Genomic DNA, 13,154 nt, shown 5'->3' with positions numbered 1-13,154 from the left:
ACAAGCAGGAAACAGATTCAGGGACAATGCCTGCTCCAGTTATTGGGGGAACCCCATGAAGATCAAGTGGCACTTCTTCAGGGGTTTGGGGGAGTCCAGGTTAGTTGACACTGTTGGTCTTCCTATGGAGTTCCTGTCCTCCTCGGGTCCCTCAATCCTTCCCTCATTTCTTCCACAAGACTCCCTGAGCTCTATCTAATGTTTGGCTCTGGACTCTGCATCTGTTTCCATTGGCTACTGAGTGGAGACACTCAGAGGACCATTTTACTAGGCTCCTGTCAAGCAGTTGGCTTTCTTGAACACTGAGCCATTACGCCAGTCCAAGTCTATATAATTTTCTTGCGAAGACTGTCTATTTCTTGATCTAGATTTTGGGCACTGTATGCTGTAATGCTATTGAATACATTCCTGAAGCCTTTAGATTTCTATCTCACTTTAAACCTTGTGAACTTTTAGATTTGTTCTCTTTAGCATACTTAGAGATTTTTGAAAATAATAGGCTTCTTATGGCTTTATCAGTGAAAATGATAGTTTATTGTTTTTCTGGTAAACAGTATTATTTTTTATTCTTTTTCTTCCTCAAGTTTTTGCTTACTTACTCTTTTGGACATGGTGGGTTTTTTTCAATCTCCCATGGCTTATTTATTTGTCTCATGAAATTTCTTGTTTCCTGTGCTTTCTTGATTGAAACCATCTTTCTTCTGCCTTTGTAAATTGTATTCTGCATTTTCTGTCATGCTCCTTTTTTCTGTTTTCTTTATGTTTTGGGATGCTTTGTTGCTTTTAATTTGTTCTGCATGCCTGATATTATTTCTTGTTATTTTTTTCCTGTTCACGATGCTTTCCAATATTTTTTAAAACAACTATTATTAGTGAGGTGGGCAAAGGACAGCCCTACGGAATCAGTCTTCTCCTTTCATCTTCATATGGGTTTATGCTGGTTAGGGTTTTGGCAACTGGACACACACTAGGGGCATTTTAGAAGAAGCATTCTCAATGGAGAAAATGATTCCATCAGACTGACCTATAGGCAAGTCTGTGGGACGTTATCATAACAATGGATATTATACTAACCTGGGAAATTTAGGGGGCAAACTAAAATCATCAGGCTCACAAAACAAATATCTTTTACCCACTGAGCAATTTCATGATCCCTTCCAGTGTTTGAGACTCATTTCTAGCACTTCAGTTCAGTAATTTTACACAATTTCTATTTTCTTGTTGGATTTCCTCCATGTTTTAAAATTTCTCCTTCATATTGATGAGGGCTTTTCTCTACTTTGCTCACTTTCTTTTCTGAATCTTGGAATTTTTTTTTACATCATTTCTGTACACGTTTCAGTCATCTATGTGGTAACCAGTTCTCTTCAAGTTTAAAAAGCTGAGATCTTTTATCCAGCATACCAGCCATTCCATTTGGTACCAGAACTGAGGCTTTGTCCGTTTGTGATATGTCAGTGATATCTATTTCTGATTTGTGTGCTTGCGGGAGCTGGGAATTCTTGTTTTCTTCATCTGTTTATGTGGATATGTTCTTTAGTTGTTTTTTCTTTTTACTCCTTTTGTTTATCTTTTTTCTTTTTGTATAGTCATCAGGTGAGCACTCTTCATTTGACTTTATATTCTCCACTTTTACATTTAAGGGAAAAGTTAACTGCTATAGCAGAAGCAGTAGTTTAACTACTCCAGTTGTTAACATGCAGTAGAAGACATGCATGTACTTCATTTATGTAAGGCTCAGAGATCGAGGGATTAGTGTACTTCGACATCAGGTGTTCTTTTCCTGCCTGGATTCCAGCTCTTTTTCTTGTTGACTTCCCACAGTTATTACCCGACAACCCCTGCATCCTCATGATACTATGCCAGTTTTCAAATTCTTATGCTCCTGGTTCTTGCTTGCCTAGTCAGGGACAGATGTGATGTCCTCCACATTTTCCAATGTGACTTCATGGTGTTCACAAAGAATCTCACCTTTAGGACCCCATATGACATTTCTTCTACAGCCTCCATGGCCAGTACTTTGTCTGTCCCTCTATCTGCTCAAAGTACACTCACCTCCTGGTTTCTCTCTGTAGCTTTGGTCTCTCTCCTGATTATGATTTTTACAGTACCCATTATAGGGAGCAGCTGCAGTGTTTAGAGACAGTTGATCAGTATATGCAAAACCTAGCAACAGCAGCATCTTCCCCTCAGATGTAGGTGAGCCTCAGCCTGCTCACCTACAGAAACCTCTTACTAAGACTAGCCAACTCCCTCTCCTCTGCCATATGTAACATGCTGAATTTCCAAGTTGCAGTGGTAATAGTTACAACTCCATCAGAGTGAAAACTGCACCTGACCCCAGCTATTCTATATATTTGTCTGTACTTTCTTCATTTTCTGGCTGCCCCTGGCCAAGGATCATAGACACAAGCTGCTGCAGGTCACAGTATCCCATAGAGACTATCATTGACCCCAAGTGGAATTTACCTGTTTTGATGTACTATTTATGATCATGTCATGACTGCTACACAGAACAGTTAAAATATTTTATTAGATGTTTCTAGAAAATGTTGGTAGTAGCAAAATGAAGGTGGTCACAATCTTATATTAATAATGAATGCTGATGTTACACAGAATCACTGATGTTTCATTCTCCAAAATCCCCATTTCCCAATGACTATTTCTCCAGTTAAACTGTCAGTTTATAATGTAAAAATGCATCATAAAATTTGTTACATGCCTCATAATGAGTAGTATTCCATCACTAAATACAAATGTTTTTACTTTATTCATTAAACTTAATTTTCACTATCTATTTACCAAGGTAATGTCATACAATAAATCTTAAATAGAAATCAATAATTTCAGAATAAATATACTCATTCTCCACATCAAATGATGCCTGCTATTTTTCTAATTGATTTTCTTTCACATATGTATTCCTTATACTTAAATAATATAACTGAAAGCATTTTTTCATTTCCTATTTCTACTGATTAAATATAGCTAACATTAGCATTCTATTAAGTGTTTGCAGATACACACTGAAAACAGCAGAAAAAAAAATAAAAATTAAAGATCAAATTTACCCAATAGTTTCTGCATACTTCCCTGTTCTCTATGTTTTTGAGTTCATAACCATGATGAAATATTCACTTTTGATCCAGTGTATAAATGAAATTAATGGACATGCCTTAAAATTGGACAAAGTGGTTTTAGAGTTCAATCTTTTACATAAATTCAGACAGTGGTACTACACTTTTCTCTTCTGTGCCACATGTGCTTCATCTTGAAAGAACAGCATGACTTCTAAGGCTGCATAGATCTTGAACATTGAGAGTTGGAATATGCTCTCTACAGGAGGGTCTGGAAAATGGCTTTCTGGATATTCATCCTACAAGTGATGGCAGCTATATTGGTCTGATCATCTAGTAATGACCTAGGGTCTGGCCAGCTGACGTTGAATGACTAGCCTCAGGGTCTTGACTATAACCTATTTCACCAACTAGGAAATACGTGGCCAAGACTAAGACTAAAGGCTACCAAATAAAAAGCCTCCTTAGCAATATAGCAAAAGAAAAAAGCAAATTATCATCCAAAGTTTGACCTACAAACGATGAGTACTTTATAGACATCTGTGCAGCATATTTCTGTTAGCAAATTCTCACGTCATATTCATTGAAGTTGGACAAACTAAAGCAATAGACTTTACATGAATTACACCATTAACAGATATGACTTGCCACTCTGTCATTTCATAGAGCTTCTGTGACCCAGAGAATGAACTAGAGTGGAAGTAGAAGAGGCTGGAGATCATCAACTTTCCATTCTCTTTTACTATTTAATCTAGGCTCAGCCCACCTTCAACATATTCATAGAGACTAGATCAACAAGAAAGGCTAGCTGGCGAAGCCATCTGCTATTAGGAATTTCCTTAAACAGGTGAGGTCTGGCCTTTCCTGCAGTGCTGTCTGTAAATGGGATTCAGCACATAAAAAAAAAAATCAATAGTGACACAGAACAAAGTGCACAAAAACCCATTTGATAACTCATGTGCTTAGTCCTTAATGAATTTGGCAATGGCAATTCACTGTGGTCCTTGTGAAAGTGAGCACAAACTGGTTGTGCCCTAAGCCGTTTCTTATAAGTATATACTTCCTCCACATACTTAGGAAACGTAAGCTTTTGAGTTTACCATGCTCCAAAAAATAAACAGACAAACTTAATTGCCTGTATATTTGTTTCTAACAAGTCTGTTTTGCAACTTATATGTCCCAGGAAAAATAAGACAGTCTACTGTCTCTGTCCTTGGATCAAGAAAAAATAAACTACAGAAGAGAGGTGTCACACAATTGAATTTAAGAATGTTACTTAAATAGAATTTGAATAACAAAATACTAGTGAAAAGGCTATTCTTTCCACGTCTCTATTTGTTTTGGTAAATGAGTTTTTAAAATATTTATTAAAAAGTACAGGTTATAAAATAAGTAGACATATTTGTTAACTATTTAAACATGAAAATCTAGACAATACACAGATGGAGCTAACACATGAAATGCCCTCAGATTTTGGCTAGACATCTATCTGACCTTGGATCCAGACACATTTATCTGTGATCAAGACTATTTAAATGAAGGTTAAATCAGACATCTCGAAGAAAACATTAAAGACAAGCAACTAAATCTTTCTGGAAAGAACATAAAATCTGTGCAGCAAGGATTATAGAGAGCTCATTAAAATGTCAACAAATGAATGTATGTTAAAAATGCACTTTCAGAAAATAAGGTAAGTAGTACATTGGAAAAAAATTATTCAGCCACAGCTTATTATTCAAACATGAGTTACAAATTACAGACTTCCTGAGCCATGGAGAACAATCAGAGAGTACCTATGAGTCAGTGTCCTATTACATATTAGAAAATGGCAGGCAAAGGAAGAAAACATCTCTATTTTGTTTTTACCTTCTCAATTACAAAGCTATTTTGTCTATGCTTAATAAACTGAAATTAAACTATCAGTTAATATACTTGCATGAGTGAATTCTATAAATTAATAAAACCTGAGTATGTGTGCTCAAGTTCAACTAGTGGTACTATAACACACACACACACACACACACACACACACACCAAGTTACAGGAACACATATTGAATCAAGTTCCTACTCGGAACCAACTATAACCTGCAGACACTGTCTTCAATGCAGCCATCAGTTTCCCATCCATTCAGTGCCACATGATGCTTTCCCCACTGTTGTAGTGTGAATGTGAGATGTTCCCACCAGGCTCATTGTTTGAAAACCTTGATCCCGAGGTGACAAAGGGTGACGAGTTAAATCTGGAGTCTTTACAAGGTGAGGGCTGGTTGGGGCAAGTATGGATGGCACTAGGAACAAATCATGAAGAGGCAATGCCTGCTTGTGATACTACCCTGAACCCTCTACTACCTAGAGAGCCAAGGAGGTGCATGGGAAACTTCCATAGCCACAGGCTTTAGCTACTCTACCTGCCATGCCATCTCTGCCACAGGACTGCTTCCCTTGAAACAGCTGAAATAAACCTTTTCCCACTAAGTTGTATTTTGTCACAGAATGAGAAAAGTAGCTAACACACCCATAGTTCCTCCTCCTGAGTTTGATGGGGCCTACTTTTTGCTTCAAAAAATGTCCTCATTTGGTTTTTCTCAGCAGTCTCAAGAAGACACTGCCCTCAACCACCCTGCTTACCTATCATAAAGAGATTGGAGCTGAGGTGGGTAGGTCTGCACTGTGCAGTGTGTGTAGACACACTTGCTCACTTTCTTCCCCCATCTCTCATCCCCTCCCCCTTTTGTGGTGGTGGTGATGTCAGGGATACAATATAGAGCCTCCTGAATGCTAGGGAAGTGCTGCCTCACTGAGTTATACTGTCAGCTCCAGAATCCATTAAAAAAAAAAAAAAAAGGGAAAGAGAGCTCAAGCTGTCTTCAAACCCTCTATGTAGACAAGATGGCCCTGAACTTCTAATCCTCCTGCCTTCACTTCCTATGAAGCTCACTTCTTTGTGAGGTGCTAGTGATGATGACTTGGGGCTTTCTATATGCTAAGATAGTTTTTATCTAGGGGTCACCTACAGCTTTGCACACCACAGTCTCTGTCTCTTTTCACTCAGACCACAGCAATCACTGGTGAGAGTTACTACCATTTCTTCCAAAAAACAGATCAGATGGCCAGATTTATATTTTCTTTCTCTCTCTTTTATAGACATAACTTCATAGGGCTAAGGATGATGAACAATTGATAAACTAAGTAACTGCTTTAAAGAATGAGTATTCCTATGCTAGTCAAAGCTTTCATATTTCCTGATTCCTCTGCATAACAGCCCAGAGAACACTGTTAACACTGACTAAGGAAAGGCTGAAATGATCTGAGAACATGGAGGATTATAAGCCCAACACCAGCCTGGTCTACATAGAGAGATTCTGTCTCAAAAATATTATAATTAAAATATAAAAATAAAAGTCAGTATAAAACATATATTCTAGCTGCAAACTTTTAAATTTTAGGGTTGTAATTAATGTTATAATTTGCTAATATATAATTATTGAAATATAAGATAATTATTGTTAGAATTTGAGTTTTTAGGAAAGCTCAAATATCTATTCTTTCAAATGAATGGTTTTACTCAAGTCTTTGAAGTAAAAGCTATGAAAGTAGCATTTTTTTCCTCAAAAATAAAATAAAGAAATACAAATGGGAGTGGGGGGGGCACCCTCTAGAGAGTACCAGAGAGCCAGGAGGTGAGACACTCTCAGGACTCACTGAGGGTGATTTTAGCCAAAATGTCCACCTCCAGTAGATAGACAGGGCCTCAAGTGGAGGGACAGGGTTACTAACCCACAGTCAAAATTCCTGACACAGAACTGTTCCTGTCTAAAAGAACTGCAGGGACAAAGATGGAGAAAAGACTGAGGGAAAGGTGGTTCAATGACTGGCCCAACTTGAGATCCATCTCATGGGGGACACCAAGGCCTGACACTAATATTGATGCTATGATGTACTTACAGATAGGAGCCTGGCATGGATGTCCCCTTAGAGGCCCTACCAGCAGCTGACTGAGACAGAAGTAGATACTTACACTCAACCATTGGACTGAAGTCAGGGGGTCCTATGCTTGAATTAGGGGAAGGATTGAAGAAACGGAAAGAGAGAGCACCCCCATAGGAAAACCAGCAGTCTCAACTAAACCAGACCCCAGGGAGCTCCCAGAGACTAAGTCATCAACCAGGCAGCATACATGAGCTGCTCTGTGGCCCCTGGCATATATACAGCAGAGGTCTACCTGGACTGGCCTCAGTGGGTGAAGATGTGCTTAATCCTTGAGAGCCTTGAGGCCCCAGGGAAGGAGGAGGTCTGGTGGGGGGAAGAGCACCCTCTCAGAGGCAAGGAGGAGGAGGAATGAGATGAGGAACTATGGGAGGGGGGACTGAGGGGGGAAATAGCTGGAACATAAATACATAAAAGAATTTAAATTAAAAAAAAGAATTTCTACTAGTAATCCCAACACTGAGGCAGGAGGATCAAAAGTTTGAGATCATCCTCAGATATGTAGTTAGACTCTGTCTCAAAATGCAAATATCTTTCCTGTTGATAATACTCTGGTTCACATTTTCCTTCCCTTTTTTAAATGTATGTGCACAGTCATTACACACTTTAACATAAAGTCTTACAATTGAATGCAAACAGTGCTCTTTCTCATGTCAGACAGTAGGAGATTGCATTTATCATCCTATGTCATGAACATTTCCTTTGTTTCCTTTTTCCCAACTGACAAAGCAGACTTCAAACTGTGCTTTACCTTGCTCAAACTGAAATCTTTCCAAGACAAAACCTCATCAGATTACAACTGCTCCAGCAATTGGGTTTGTGAAGGCTGGAGAGGAAAAGTGAAGCCAGACTGACAAGATGTACATTCGAACCATTTCAATATAAGAAGTCAGTAATTATATGGCAGCCTCCTGAGGGGACATTTTTGTGAATTAAAGTTTCTTCCATTAAGAATAAAGTACTTCTATTTTTTTCATTATCCTTTCGTACTTTTAATTATGTGTCTATGGAGGGGCAGAGGGTGTGTACATGTGAGTGCTGGTGCCTGAGAAGAACATTGGAGTGTGTCAGATTTCACGGAGTTCTAGTGCACACTGTGACAAGCCATGCATTGTGGATCTGGAAACATAACTTGGGTCTCTGCAAGGTCTTCCATTTCTTTATCAACCAGGAAAATGCTGTTATTTACTTCTCTACTTCCTTGAGACAGGGTCTCATTATGGAGTGCTGACGGGCCTGGAACTCTAGAGATCTGGCTTCCTCTGAATCATGAATGTTACCACAACTGGCCAATATGCTATAAGTTAAAGAAGATGCAGTAGTCTTTATACTTTTTGAGTACCTACCATTTATTGAAGCACCAAAAATTTAAAAAGAATTCTCCATTTCTTCAGGTTCAAAGAGTGACCAAAACTGCATGCTGGCGTTTGAAAATCCAACTCAATGGTTCATTCACTCCCCTATATGCAACATACATTGAAAATTAGTTCCTTTAACAGAAGCCTCAGAAGCCATGATTTTTTTTTTTTAAATGCAAGAGACATACTATTCAATCCAGATGCTTGTATGTTTCTAAAGATGTTCTGCCAACAGGTCCCCCCTCTGTGGACTCTCCTGATGAGAATAGGAAGAGCCTCCAACATGGCTGCTTCTCTACTCCCACCATAACCATCCAGAGATAATATCTACATCATCAAAATGACGCACATCACTCCCATTTCTTCCTCTGAAAATGCTCAGTGCTTCTGACTTGGATTAATGATTTTTAGGTTCCTATTACTTATTATCAAACCAAACATACAGAAGTTTCTGATCCTATCCCATCAGTATGGGTTCTTAAACAGTGAATTGGTAAAAGAATTTTTTTTTCTACAGCCAACTCAATCACCACACAAACTCCTGGACCCCAAATGTAGGAGGAGCTAAGGTAGGAGGAGTAAGGAGAGGAAGAGGAGGAGTTGGGAAAGGAAAAGAAAAAAGGAAGAGGAGGAGCTAGAGAGGGCAGAGATGTAGGAGGATGGAGAACTACACAGGTATGGAGAGCACTCGGGGGGAACAACTTATAAACTTATAATTAGGTTAGCTAATTGGGATACAACTCTCTTTGTATGGGCATCTTGTTATTAATCATTATCAAACATATAAAGCCTTTGATTTATCTATAAGAATTAAATTCTCATTCTCTTACTGGGTCTGCATGGATGGCAGAATGGTCTGGGCAATTCCCTGCCTTGCGGAGATAGTGTGGAAGATTGGCAGAGCCATCTCTCACGGTGGCATCTAGTGGGTGGCAGGGCTGGTGTTTCTGGTGGAAGGGTTCTAGCTGCAGTGCGCAAGTGGCCTCAGGCCAAGAAACATGGCGGCTGGGCTAGGCATTGCCGCTGCAGCTTAGATAGTCAGATGAACCAGAGGCCAGTTTTAAATAAAAACCACAACACCCAAAGACCTGGCTATCATCACCAAAAGGTAGGCCATGAAACAATTGCTCACCCACCTCAGAAGGTTGTACTCAGCCTTGCAGATTTCTCAGCTTCCTCTCACTCCAAAATACTTCATTTTATAGTTTTTTATTGTTTGTATGTGAAGGTACACATGGATACCCATATATGGGTATATGGAGGCCTGAAGTTGGCTTTGCAATGTGTGTGTTGGGGGTTTCTTTATCATTTGTAATTTTATATTTTTGGAATGAACCAGGAACTGATGGATTTAGCTAGACTTGTAGGCCAATGAGCTTCAGAGACATGATTGTCTGTGTTCTGTACAGATGGGGTTACCAGGTGGCTACTAGGCATAAAAATTCAGAACCTCAGACTTGTGCGGCAGGCACTTTACCAACCCATCTTGCAAACTGAAAAATATTTCTTGGTAGTCTTATGATAGAAGAGTAGGAGCAGTTAAACAAACAATAAAAAGTTACATGGAGATTAGCATGCGAAACAAGCCAGTTTGTGGAGGAAAGTCTACTCTTCCTCACTCTGCATCATCTAATAGCCAGAGCCTGTGTAAAACAAAGCCTGAGATGTCCCAACATAGCTAGATGCTTTCTGAGCTCTTCCCTCTGCTCCCTAGCCTGCTTCCATATTTAGGAGTGCTTAGTCCTTTCCTAATAAGCTGTCCATTTCTATATTTCTGCTACTGGACCAATTTTAAAGGAATGGCTTTTCTATCTCTCCTCCTACCACAGAAATACTGGCATATTTGTTGTTGAACTTCACACACACACACACATGTAAGAGAAGGGAATATTAAAAGAAAAGATAGGAGGAAGGAGAGGTCTGAAGAGGGATTGAAAGTGGGGCAAGATGGTGATGGGATATACATGGCATGAAAGAAGAAACTGTAACTATTTAGAAGAGGAAGAATACCAGAAAGCTATGCATATATCACTGTTGTTGGAACTTAAAGAATTTACAAACTTTACCTTTCAAGATTTAATTGTAATCAAAAAATCATGGTAAATAAAATTATATAATCCTTAGTGTAAATTCCTTGCTTGACAACACATACAGAGAGAAAGAGAGAGAGAGAAAGAGACAGAGAGAGAGAGAGAGAGAGAGAGAGAGAGAGAGAGAGAGAGAGAGAGAGCGAGCGAGCGCCTGGCAGTACTCTACTATCCTTCATTAAACATAACCATTGGATTGTAGGCTCTCCATTCATTATTTTCTTCCTTCTCTTCAGCACTTGTTTTCATCATTCGTCAACCAACCAGATGGAGAGAATGACAAAAGAATCTTACACCCACCTGTGACTCCTGAAAAGAAGAATACCAAGTGCAGGCTTGGTATGTTCATTTCAGTAACATGACTGTGAGGTCAGCCCCAGGCACAAAGCGTCCACAACAGGGTGGACCACAGGAGAGTAAGCACACCTATGCTATTATAATGGAAGACCTCACGTTTGGTGGGACCCACAGACCAGACTGCAGCTATAGCATGCACACCTCCATCCCATCCTCCTACATTTGCAACTTCTAGGTAGCTGGCCACACTGTTCACAGTCAGAAAGCAGAGAGGCTTCCCTTTTATTCAATCTAGAGTGACAAGCCATAGAATGATGCCCTTCATATTCATGAGTCTTTCCTCAGATAAACCTTTCTGAAACACTCTCATAAACACCCAGAGGTTTGTTCCCATGATGATTCGAAATCCACTCAACTTGACAATGAGGATTCACCATCATGATATCGGAAGACCTTTCAACTCAATCCTTCAGTATGCAGAGAAGGAAATTCTCATTGGTTGAACAATTTGCTGTTTAAACTGTACAATTGGGGTTAGACCTTAAATTCCTTACTTGCATTATAATTTAATAGTTTATGTTTTATTAAAAATATCTCCAAGGAAATGAGCATGATATAACCTATTACTATGGAAACCGAGGAAGAGAAGTTCTGAGGCCAGTCTAGATTACATAGTTCAAGGCCAGCCTGTGCTATGTTGTAAAACAGTATCTTAATTTACCCCACCCAACCCCTCAGCAAAGAAAATCTTAGTTAAGGAAGTATAAAAAAAGGTCAAATGTCAAACATCAAGGTAATTATTTATCTCACATACATAATGCTTAAGTTTCTAAACAAATATCACCATTTAAACACAGCTTACACTTATAACTTTTGACTTTTGGTTATTTGCTCCTTGTACTTCAGTACTCCATGGATCAAACTTGATGTTCTGCTCTTCTGCTCTGCTAGTTTACAAAAGACTACCTTTGTTCTACACCATGAGTGGAGGTTTTTTTCTGGCTAATTACCTGATCAAAACAGATATCAATTTAGTAATGTTGAGTCCCTTCTCCACTATCCAGCCCTGCCTCCTATTCACTGGTTGTCCCAGGGTGGTACTGAAAACAGTCACGAGCACTGCAAATCTTCTTGCTTTGCAGACTAAGTTTCCTGTTATCTTTAATGTGGATGAAAGCACTTTGCCAATACTAATTTATTGCTCTCCCTCTAAAACAGTAAACAAGCTCCTCGGCTCATGGAATTAATCATCAAATATGAAAGAAACTAGCACTCTGAGAAACACACTGTTTTTCTCAGATAATAGGAGCCTTATTCAACACTGTTAAGCAGAGCTTCATGTACCAAACAACTGAAAATTTTTTTAAATAATTTGACAGTGGAGTAGATAGTTGGCTTCAAGACAAGATGTAAAGTAGGAGAAATAAACAGTCTCACATTGATAAAGAAGCCTAAGCTCTGTCTCATAACAAATTTCTTTGAATATAGCCATGATCCTGCCTCTCTGCCAGATGCGATGTTGACTACCTAGGACCAGGACCTTGTTGAACAGCCTATGCAAGAAGCAAGAACAAACAATTTAATGAGAAAATCACTTTCTGAAAACATACTTTTCCTGAGCCTCATGTGTATTTTGAAGATTTTAAGTGGGAATGGAATCCAGCAAGGGAGAATACACTATATCTCTTCAGTTTCTCCATCTTTCCTTCATCCCCATCTCCCAAGAAGCAGCCTCAAAGTCAGTTTCTTAAATGGCACAATTTCACATCATCCCTCAGTTTACATACAATTGAAAATGTTACCACTTCAGCTGCTCTAACAAGGGACTTCCTCAACATGACTTTTAAATTGAGATAAGCAAATATTATAATATCCCTTCATGTTTGACAGAAGCAATTAAAATAAGTTTCCTAGAATAAAAGTGAATAAGTCAGATTTAAATTCCATCTTCAGGCTAGTGATGCTAGTGATGCATTAGTATGTGTGAGGCTCTGAGTTAGATCTCTAGTAACATACATGCATACATATACACATACAAACATACATACATACAGAGAGAGAGAGAGAGAGAGAGAGAGAGAGAGAGAGAGAGAGAGAGAATATCCTTCCTATTATACAAGTACTATAAATGGAATCACACCAGAAAAGATGGGTGTGTTCTAAGATGCTATTTAGCTACAAACTTGGCAAGTTGTCTAAACTTTGAGGACCCAACTCTACATAAGTTCAAAACCAGCTTTAGTTAGTTTCTGAAGTATTTATTCTGTTGAATTCCATTTGCAATATGAAGAGTTGGCATTAAAAGGGCGGATGTTCCCAGACATGAATCCCTCTCTCCTTACAGAT

This window comes from Grammomys surdaster, unplaced genomic scaffold, assembly GCF_004785775.1.
Source record: "Grammomys surdaster isolate TR1022 unplaced genomic scaffold, NIH_TR_1.0 97, whole genome shotgun sequence".
Taxonomy (NCBI): Eukaryota; Metazoa; Chordata; class Mammalia; order Rodentia; family Muridae; genus Grammomys; species Grammomys surdaster.
The sequence above is the reverse complement of the archived record's forward strand: the minus strand, read 5'-3'. Positions refer to the sequence as shown.